At 37.5% G+C, this 10,648-nt stretch overlaps 1 long non-coding RNA gene across 1 annotated transcript; it reads left to right on the top strand.

Moving 5' to 3' along the window:
• The first annotated feature begins 295 nt into the window (after positions 1-295).
• LOC118768656 lies at positions 296-10,194 on the top strand. Its single transcript, XR_005004440.1, has 2 exons — positions 296-433; positions 10,057-10,194. It is a non-coding gene; the product is annotated as an uncharacterized LOC118768656 (long non-coding RNA).
• The last annotated feature ends 454 nt before the right edge of the window (positions 10,195-10,648 follow it).

The raw sequence follows: 10,648 nt of genomic DNA, 5'->3' as shown, positions 1-10,648 counted from the left end.
ATAAGTTTCTTTAATATAAAACTGAAGTGAATATTAATGATAATATTAAATGATGATATTAATATTTTACATTCCACCGGTATCAGTATCTGAGTCTAAAGTTATAATTACTGCATACTGGTGGTACAGTTTTCAACCAGCAGGATGTAACCTGATGCTAATGCTTATAATATACATGCAGCAGAAAGGCGTGTCGTTCACAGGTTTAAAATAACTAAATTGCATTGTATATAAAATATGCTAAAAAGTAAGTTACTTCATGTGTAACATTTAATTCTTATTTTAATGTCTTTTACACAGGATAAAACCCGAAATAGTGAACTCGGAATTTTGGAACTAAGTGAAAGACAATGATTGTTTACCATAAAGATTTTCCCGTTTTGCCGGACCATTCGATGTGGTTTACCAGAGCCTGGATTGTAGTACAATGCTTGTAAGTTGCGTCCCATGATTTGATTTTCCTCTCCCTTTATATTATGTATATGTGTGTGTGAAAGTGTGTGTCTGCGTGTGTGTTTGTGTGTGTGAAAATAAGTAAATGTAAATGAATGTATATATGTGTGTATATATATATGTATATCGATATATGGAGAGACGTAATAGATAGAGAGATAGAAAGATAAAGATACAGACAATGATTGATAGAGAGATAGCTAGACAGACACATGATAGTTTGATAGATAGATTGATAGATAGATAGATAGATAGATAGATAGATAGATAGAAATATAAAGATAGATAGATAGATAGATAGATAGAAAGATGGAAAGATAGATATAGATAGTCATAGATAGACAGTGATAGATAGATAGATAGATAGAGATATATAGACATAGATAGATAGATAGATTGATTGATAGATAGATAGATAAATAGATACATAGATAGATAGATAGAAGGATAGATAGAGATAGATGGACATAGATAGATAGATAGATAGATATGTTTCTTTATTAGCCACACAGGGCTGCACACAGATAGAACAAATTACAAGGTAGAGCTTTTCTTTTGGGGGTAAAAAAAAGGGGGTTGGGTTTCGATCAAAAGGGATCGTAAAAGGAAAGAAAGAGGACAAAAAAGGGGAGGATTTTTTTAAAAAAGGGGGGAGAGGGAAAAAAATAAAAGGAAAGGGGAGAGGAAAAAAAGTTGATCAATAGGGATCGTAATCACAGAAATGTCAATATGAAGTGTAAAGAAAACGCTACGGAAAAGACCACGGTAACCTCGGTCAATGAAGTCACATGTTATATTTCTTTCTTTTATTTTTTTTTGCAAATAAGCAACTCTCTGTATTAATTTTTACGGTTCATAGAATCATAGTCAAGGTGGCTTCGTCATTCATACGTGCCATCCTTGCTACATTCACCCATCTTTTTTTAAAACATTCGCTAGACAAAATTTGCCTCTCTACTCTCACTTTCCTCTTCATGTGATACTTGAAGAATTTGATGAGAGATTGACCAGAGAGGAAAGTGTTTGTCTCCAATCCTTTCGGGTGCGTCCACCAGATACATTCTTTCGCCATAGCCACAAGTATGATAAAAATAGCTCTTCCTTCCCGTTTGAAGGAAGGAGGCGTGACGATATTAACGATAGACTCGGCTGATAAACCGACACGTCCCACACGTGACAGCAGTCGTTCGACATAAGCCCACTGGTCGGAAATTGCTGGACACTGAACGATTGCGTGCAGAGCGGTTTCGTCGCTCTGCCCGCATCTCGGGCAGGTCGGCCCCGTGTTTCTCGAGCCATGCCTATAGAGCTTATCCCGAACGGGTAGCGCTTCTCGGTAGCACCGCCAGGCCAGGGATCTCTAGAAGTTGTCCATAGGTCCCGGGCCGAAAGTCGTTTGAAACAGGCGGGTCAGGTATTCCTCGTCGACGCCCAGGTTTGCCACGAGATCGTCGTCGTACCTCCCCTCCACTAATGCCCTATAGAATTCTTTGGTTGTGTTGAAGTCACTCGAGGTCGACCTGGGACGGCAGAGTTGCTTGAGAGCAACGCGACACTCGCGGTGCCATTCGCCCTTCCTCTGCCTATTTTTGACCCACGACTGTTGTTCGGTCATGGAGACGAGTTGCGGGAATGCGTGCCTCACAAACGGTGACCACACCTGCTCACCGTCGTGAACATAGAGCCGGAGATGTGGCAGTCTCAGCGCGTGTCTGCGCATCATCAACCACGGCATGTCCAGCCCTTCTTTTAACGGGTGTTGGCAGCAAATGGATCGCCTGACCATCGGGAAGCATCCTTTCCACAAGAAGCGGAAGAGGATGCGTTCTAGTTTGGTGATGGTAGGGTCGGGACAAGGTACGACGGTCAGGCGGTAGTAGATGATGGACGCGATGTAGGCTTTCGCCACCTCCGCCCGACCTTTTAGGGACACTTTCCTCTCGGCCCATTGCTGGGCGAGAGTGACCACCCTACTCGTTATCTCGTTCCAGATAGATAGATAGATATGTAGATATATAGGTAGATAGATAGATAGAGATATAGATAGAAGATCGATTGATTGATCGATAGATAGATCATTTTCTATTGTTGCATCCTTTAAAATTTCAGGAACACAAACCATAGAGCTTCAATTCCCGTTCGCTGTCTTCGATGAGATCCGACAATTCTAATTTATGGCGTAGAATTTAAACCATGGCTGTAAACAATTCCTTACGTTTGTCATCCATTGGGCAGCGCCTATGCTGGGGCACTGCCTTAAAGTGTTTTAGTCGCACAAATCGACCCCAGTATTTGTTGTTAAGCCTGCTGCGTATTCTCGCGATCCCTTCCGCTGATTTGCCTACAGTTACGCAACTTTATACTTTTGATTTTTTTTTATTACTTACCAGAAAAATGAAAAACATGAATGCAATTATCGTCAGCGGCAGGCAATTCTGCATCAGACGTAAATGCTTTGAAAATGATGTGGTAAAAATGTGAAAAGTTTCAAGTGGTTGTAAGGAATTTAACAAGATACCGATCGGCCAAATTACTGGGACGTAAAAAACCGGAACCTCTTCCCAAGCGGTCATAGTGGATAAACTGAAACACATACACATATACATACACACGCTCACATATACATAGATATATACATATATGTAAAATATATATATATATATATACATATGATTGTGTGTGTGTGTGTATATATATAACAAAGTAAGTTTGGGGCTACTAATAAATATATATAATTGAAATATAGGATAACATTTTTACGAGGATTTATCAAGTAGTTATTGTGAAAAACCTCAGAAGGGATAACTTATTAATTATTCCCTATGAATATATTTATATATATTAAGGGCATTACTTATACATAAATGCCTCACGCTAGGAGGGTCTCTTGAAGTATAAACTACTATAATGCCCACATTGTACAAAACGCGAGGGAATGCAACTCTCAAAGCGAGCCTCCAGAAACAGACGTAGCTGAACATCATATGATTCCGTAATTAGTGCACAAAATCCACTTTTCACTCATCAGCGCAGCCTTTGTCAAGACATAAAAATTAACAGAAATCAACGTACCAGACGAACACTTGTATCCTGGCGTTTGATACAATGTGATTATTATATTCAGGCAGTCATAGTTGACGGAAGCGATGTACGCATTCGCCACCTCGACTCGACCCTTCACGAACAGCTTCCTCTCTGCCAATTTCTGGGTGAGATCGACTATCCTGTTCGTCACCTCCCACCCGTTGTTGTCCCACCTCGGGGTCTACAGCAGACCAGACCCCAAACAGTTTAACCTGTCTTTCACTTTAGCGCCCTACAAACTGTCGGTTGGTATGGGTCTGCCTCTCCATCTGCCGATTTGCAGGCCCACCGACTTCTCCTGGATAAGCTTTGCTCCTATCAACACTTCGTGGACAGTATTATGATGACGTGGTCCGTGTTAGCTGATACGAACATTCCACATCCTAAGACATATATATATATATTATATATATATATATATATATATATATATATATATATATATATATATTATATATATATAATGTTATCTGTATTTTAATTATATAATTCGATTTGAAATTTCAGTCAGCAGTTTATGATGATTGGCGGTGGAAGTGGAAGAGTTAAAATGAGAGAGGGGGTAGAGGGAGTGATAGAAGAAGGAGAGAGGGGAAAGAAGAGGAGGAGAGTTGATGTGTACGATTGTTCGTGTGTGTGTGTGTGTGTGTGTCTGTGTGTGATGTAATATATACATAACCCGCCTAAGCTTTCTTTAATATGAAACTGGAGGGAATATCACATTAACGATTGCATTAATGATATAATTTACTGTGAAGAAGTGAGTGAAATATTTAGCCGGAATAAATTTCCAATAACAATAATAATTATAATAATAATAATAAAAATAATAATAATAGTAATAATAAATAATAATAATAATAATAATAATAATAATAATAATAATAATAATAATAATAATAATAATTATTATATTATTATTATTATTATTATTATTATTATTATTATTAATTGAGAGAGCAGTGCATGCCATCAAAGTGACACTAGGGTAAAATATACGAAGCCCAGTATACCCATCATGACTCCCCGTCTGATAAGGGTACACCAGGCACATGCATCACAACCATAAATGCGAAACATGATGATCTCATATCAAGATAAAAAGCACATGACCTTTTAGGTGGGGACCAGTTAGAATTTTCTTCTGGTCGAGTAACCCATCCTGCTCAAAAGGTCCCTGAGTAAGAGTTGTTTACGGATTTTGAACGAAACACCCATGTTTCCAGAGGTGAATTATTCAAACCCCAAAGAATCCCTCTCAACACATGGCTATGATACTCCCCCACTACTTCTGCTTGTGATCAGAGATGCACATATCATCAGCCACTAAGGGACATGCTCAACTGGTTAACGTCGAGCAACTGACAAGCAAATCTGTGGTATTGAGCAGAATATTTGCTGGAGCCCATCCCCTATACCAAGAAGATGGGCTACATCTTCGTTCAACATCCTTCAACAACCCTTACTATTATTATTATTATTATTATTATTATTATTATTATTATTATTATTATTATTATTATTATTATTTGCCAATAGGGCCGGCATAGCGGTGAGATCTGGCAGAATCTTTAGTACGTCGGGCGAAATGCTAAGCGGTATTTCTTCTGCCGTTATCTTCGGAGTTCAATTTCCCCCGAGGTCGACTTTGCCTTTCATCCTTTCGGGGTCGATTAAAGAAGTACCAGTTACGCACTGTGATCGATATAATCGACTTAATCCGTTTGTCTGTCCTTGTTTGTCTTTTCTGTGTTTAGCCCCTTGTGGGTAGTAAAGAAACAGGATAAAGTAGACATGGACAGTGGAGATTTAACGCTGAGACAACGAGTACACAGTTAAAAGAATAACAATGATATTCGACAAAAGAATATAACAATGAAAGTTCGTAATAGGTGCAGGTAATCCCCTGGAGTTGGCTCAGGTACCCCCACCCCAATCCTGAACCACTCGACGCTTCGAGAGCATCTGGGAAGAACACTCTCCTTTCTTTCAAATTCACTAGCTCAAAAGCGTGTTATTAGAGTAAGTCCACTCACACGTACCATTTTCGCTATTCATCCACCTTTTGGCAAATGTACTGGGAGGCAGCACTTCACTCTGCACCCTCATCTTCTTTCCAAAGAAAATTTGAAAAAGTTGACGAGTGATTGGCCGTAGAGAAAAGTCTCTGCCTTTAGTCCTTTTAACCTGGTCCACAACACAGCCTCTTTCGCTACTGCTATTAGACATAAGTAAATTGCCTGACATTCCGGACTGATTGAGAGTGGATGATCGATCTTCACTACGGACTCGGCCGATAGATAGAACCACCGTACACGTGATAACAGCTGTTCAACATAACTCCACATGTCAGTCATGCAAGGACACTGGACGAGTGCGTGCAGAATGATTTCATAGCTCTGCGCACATGTCGGGTAGGTCGGTCAGACAGAACTTCCGTGCTTGTAGAGTTTATCTCGAACCGTCAGTGCCCCCCGACAGCACTGCATAACAAGGGACTTCTAGAAGTTATCCATCGTCCCCACTTGAAAGTCCTCCTCAACAGACTGGTTAGTTCAATTTTGTCAACGCCTAGCGTCTCTCCAAGTGCTTCATCGCACTTTCCCTCCACTAACCCTCCATAGAACTTCAGAGTGGATTTTCTACTGATCGCATTGCCCACCTGGTAGAGGACAGTGAGTGCCTAGCAACATTCCAGATGCCAGTAACCCTTCCTCGGTCTCTTCTTGACCCACGACTGCAGCTTACTCAAGGAGATGAGATGTGGAAAAGCCTGTTTGACAAACGATGACCACACCTGTTCACCATTTACGCAGAATGTTTGGAGGTGCCGCAGCCCCAGTGCATGTCTTCCACAGCATGCCCAGTGTTCCGGAAATCGGAAAGCGAAAGCACAAAAACGAAAATTTGAAAAGGGAAATAAAAACAGCATTTAAGAGTTCTCTTGTTAGACATTGAATTATGAGGCTAATAAAATATCAAAAATCTAATCAAGAATAGACGGAATTTTCAGTTCTTCAAAAATATTTATACTTGACAACGACTGAAAATTCCAGACCTAGAGTCCAATAGAGGATTAAGCATCTTAGATCTGAACAGGATATGCAACTTTCAGCTAAACAATGTTTATATTTATTCGATCCATTCACATAAGTTATGGATTCTCAATTACTTCCCATCCAGTCACATGTGGTGTTTCGTTTTCTTCCAAACTTAGCCACTTCGGAGCTTTACTTTTGGCCTATGTCGGAAGGGGATTATGTGATTGGCATAACGACTTTAAAATTCACCTTTAAATAAGCAAAAGAATAAAAGAATAAAAGATTGTGTGTGTGTGTGTGTACATGCATACAAAAATACACCCACATACGCACGGATATGTACATAAGCGCGCACACACACACACATAGGCGTATGGATTATTGTTTCGGTAAGTTGTGTCCACGAGAAAGACACTTCCAGTGCTCTCATCTGAAAAGCACCAGCATTAACCAGGGGTTAACATTGCGACAGACTGGTATCCGGTGTGTTGTATCCTTGTGTGTTGAAATACGTTCGATACCGAGATATACTGGGGGCCTAATGAGCCTGTAGATCAGGAAGAGAATTTAGCTTAGAAAATGCTTTAATATAGACATTTAGGCATGCGCAGTCAAGTGTTTGTGTAACGTTTATGGAGGAGGAAAAGTCGATATGAATATGACAAAAAAAGAAACATTTCCGTTTTGGTGTATAAGCCGCTATTTTTTACCTGGGAAATTTAGTGTGCCGCTTAGAGAAAGGTGCGCCTAATGTGTGTAACTTTTTTTATAGTTCCAGGAGGAAAATAATTTGTGTATGGAGATCGAATGATTCCACTGATTTTTTTGGAGGAAAGGTCGGTCGATGAAAGACTATTGCTACAGGGCATTGGTGCCTGGAAGAAAACAAATCACATTTGTTTTGTTTTAACTTCATGTTTTGATAATGTCTTTTTTTTTATCCAATAAAGAATTTAATATTGACGGAACGTGTTTGTTGCTGATTATAGTAAGATAAAATAAAAAAATCAACAATACATCTCAAAGTTGAAGAATAAAACATTTTGAAAATACATACACATCAACAACAACAAAGCTAGCAGCGGTCACGTGGTTCCATAAGTCTTTATAAAACACCGGTAGGCTTTATGTGTGGATAAAAACCAAAATTTTCCCCAAAACCCAAGCTAAACTTCACAATACAATAATACAAACATTAATAAGCCACCTCAATTGTATAATACTAATCTTAAGCCAACATTCTACAACCCTGTCTACGAGACGACAAATATTAGTTCCATTACAACCTCTCAATCCGATACTAATATAAATCCTAATTTAGATTCTCCCCACTAACAACAAACCAACCAACATCAACATTACTACTAGTAAGCCCCAACCACTTGCAACTGTCGCGCTTCTGAAATATATGGTATGCAGACACCTGTCTCCTCAAAAGCGTAATCTATAAGTGCCACGTGATTACCCCATGCACCCACCAGGCACTGAGGATTTTCAATGTCGTTGTCGTGCTCATATGTATTCTTTCACTAATCCCGAATCTCAACTATTTCAATCTTTAGCAACACACATATACAACCTCAATTCAAAACAATGTCCAACACGCTCTATCGTGGTCCATAGTATGTGAAGCTCCCCTCTACAACACAAATATAGGTAAATGTAGGTTATGTATAAAAGGGTTATTAACTATTCTTCGCCTCCACAAACTCCTCACTGTTAAATTCTCTGACGTTATTTTTTATCGTAAGCATAAATACTGCCCGACATTCATGCACTCCCTAATTCCAAATAAATAAAGCTGTAATGTAAAACAAGTGTCAACCTGACAATCGACAAGTGAACACATTCCAAATAGCAAATATGTGTGTGTGTGTCTATGTATACGTATATGTATGTATACATATATATATATATATACATATATATATATATATATATATATATATATATATATATAGATATATATATATATATATATATATATATATATATATATATATATATATATATATATATACAGATATATATATATATATATATAATATATATATATGAGCATATGCAATACATATGAAATATCCAAAATTGCATTTACAAATACATAATATATACATACAAGCTCTTACATACATACATGCAAAACACACACACATATACGCACAATATATATACATATAAACTCCTACATTTTACACAGTATTAAAAACATTAAGTAGTAGTCAGCATATATATAGATACCTACAGAAATATAAATATATATAACACGCATCCCAAATTTATTCCAAGTATTATGATCAATCGATTTTTCATCCTCCTCTCAGCCTCCTAAATCTCTCCAACACACATCACAAATTTCTTCAAATTTTTGCTTTTCAACCGTCTCTACTCTCATTTGACCCTTCTCGGCTTCAAACAATAATTAACAAAAGTCAAATACTAAGAAAAATACCGACCCGATTTTTGTACTACTAACATTCTTAACCACTCCCTCGTACCTGAAAAGTGTCCTTAAAAAATACCCCACGTAATTTGAGATGGAATTGCTGTTTCATTATTGTACCAGCTAGAAGGGGATACTCCTTCAACATTCAGATGAATTACTTATTTATTCACATCGTTTAAAATTAAACATACGTTATCTTCTAGCTTTGAGATTTTGATTATGTGATTGCTTACTTTTAGAATAACTTTGCATGGTGTTGTGAAAGGCTGATCTGTTCAGTTTCACAGAAACAGGAAGAATATTTGGGCCCGACGTGGCCAGTGCCAATGCTAATGGGTTAACTGAAAATTACTGAAGTAAAAATAAAAGCATAAAAAACATTTTAGGTAATTTGGGGACACAAACATATGAGGTCTTAACGGTGGAGACCCTTTTATCCCATCCTTAATGCTGTTGAGGAGACTGGACAATGGCCAATAGAAGGCCGATATAATATAATGAAAATCGTAAACTTACCAATAAAGTGCTGTTAGTCTCTCTCGTAAGAGGTAGTGAATGTGTATATATATATTGCGCAATATATATATTATTGCGTCATTTGTTTATTTACCAAAGATTTTTCATTGAAGTAGCAGAACACAACGCACACAATTATGCGTATATATATATATGAATGTGTGTGTGTGTATGTGTGAGTATGGTGTGTTGCGGGTGTGTATATGTGTATCATAGCAGATTATTGTGCCGGTGTGTAGGTTGCATCTGTTTATTCAAATTGAAGCAATGGCATGCAGCCGTATTTTACATTCCACCGGTATCAGTATCTGAGTCTAAGTTATAATTACTGCATACTGGTGGTACAGTTTTCAACCAGCAGGATGTAACCTGATGCTAATGTTATAATATACATGCAGCAGAAAGGCGTGTCGTTCACAGGTTTAAAATAACTAAATTGCATTGTATATAAAATATGCTAAAAAGTAAGTTACTTCATGTGTAACATTTAATTCTTATTTAATGTCTTTTACACAGGATAAAACCCGAAATAGTGAACTCGGAATTTTGGAACTAAGTGAAAGACAATGATTGTTTACCATAAAGATTTTCCCGTTTTGCCGGACCATTCGATGTGGTTTACCAGAGCCTGGATTGTAGTACAATGCTTGTAAGTTGCGTCCCATGATTTGATTTTCCTCTCCCTTATATTATGTATATGTGTGTGTGAAAGTGTGTGTCTGCGTGTGGTTTGTGTGTGTGAAAATAAGTAAATGTAAATGAATGTATATATGTGTGTCTATATATATATATGTATATCGATATATGGAGAGACGTAATAGATAGAGAGATAGAAAGATAAAGATACAGACAATGATTGATAGAGAGATAGCTAGACAGACACATGATAGTTTGATAGATAGATTGATAGATAGATAGATAGATAGATAGATAATAGATAGATAGATAGATAGATAGAAATATAAAGATAGATAGATAGATAGATAGATAGATAGATAGATAGATAGATAGATAGAAATATGGAAAGATAGAGATAGATAGTCATAGATAGACAGTGATAGATAGATAGATACATAGATAGAGATATATAGACATAGATAGATAGATA

Source organism: Octopus sinensis, unplaced genomic scaffold (assembly GCF_006345805.1).
Source record: "Octopus sinensis unplaced genomic scaffold, ASM634580v1 Contig00383, whole genome shotgun sequence".
Lineage (NCBI taxonomy): Eukaryota > Metazoa > Mollusca > Cephalopoda > Octopoda > Octopodidae > Octopus > Octopus sinensis.
Note: the sequence above shows the minus strand (reverse complement) of the source record. Positions and strands in the feature narration are given on the sequence as shown.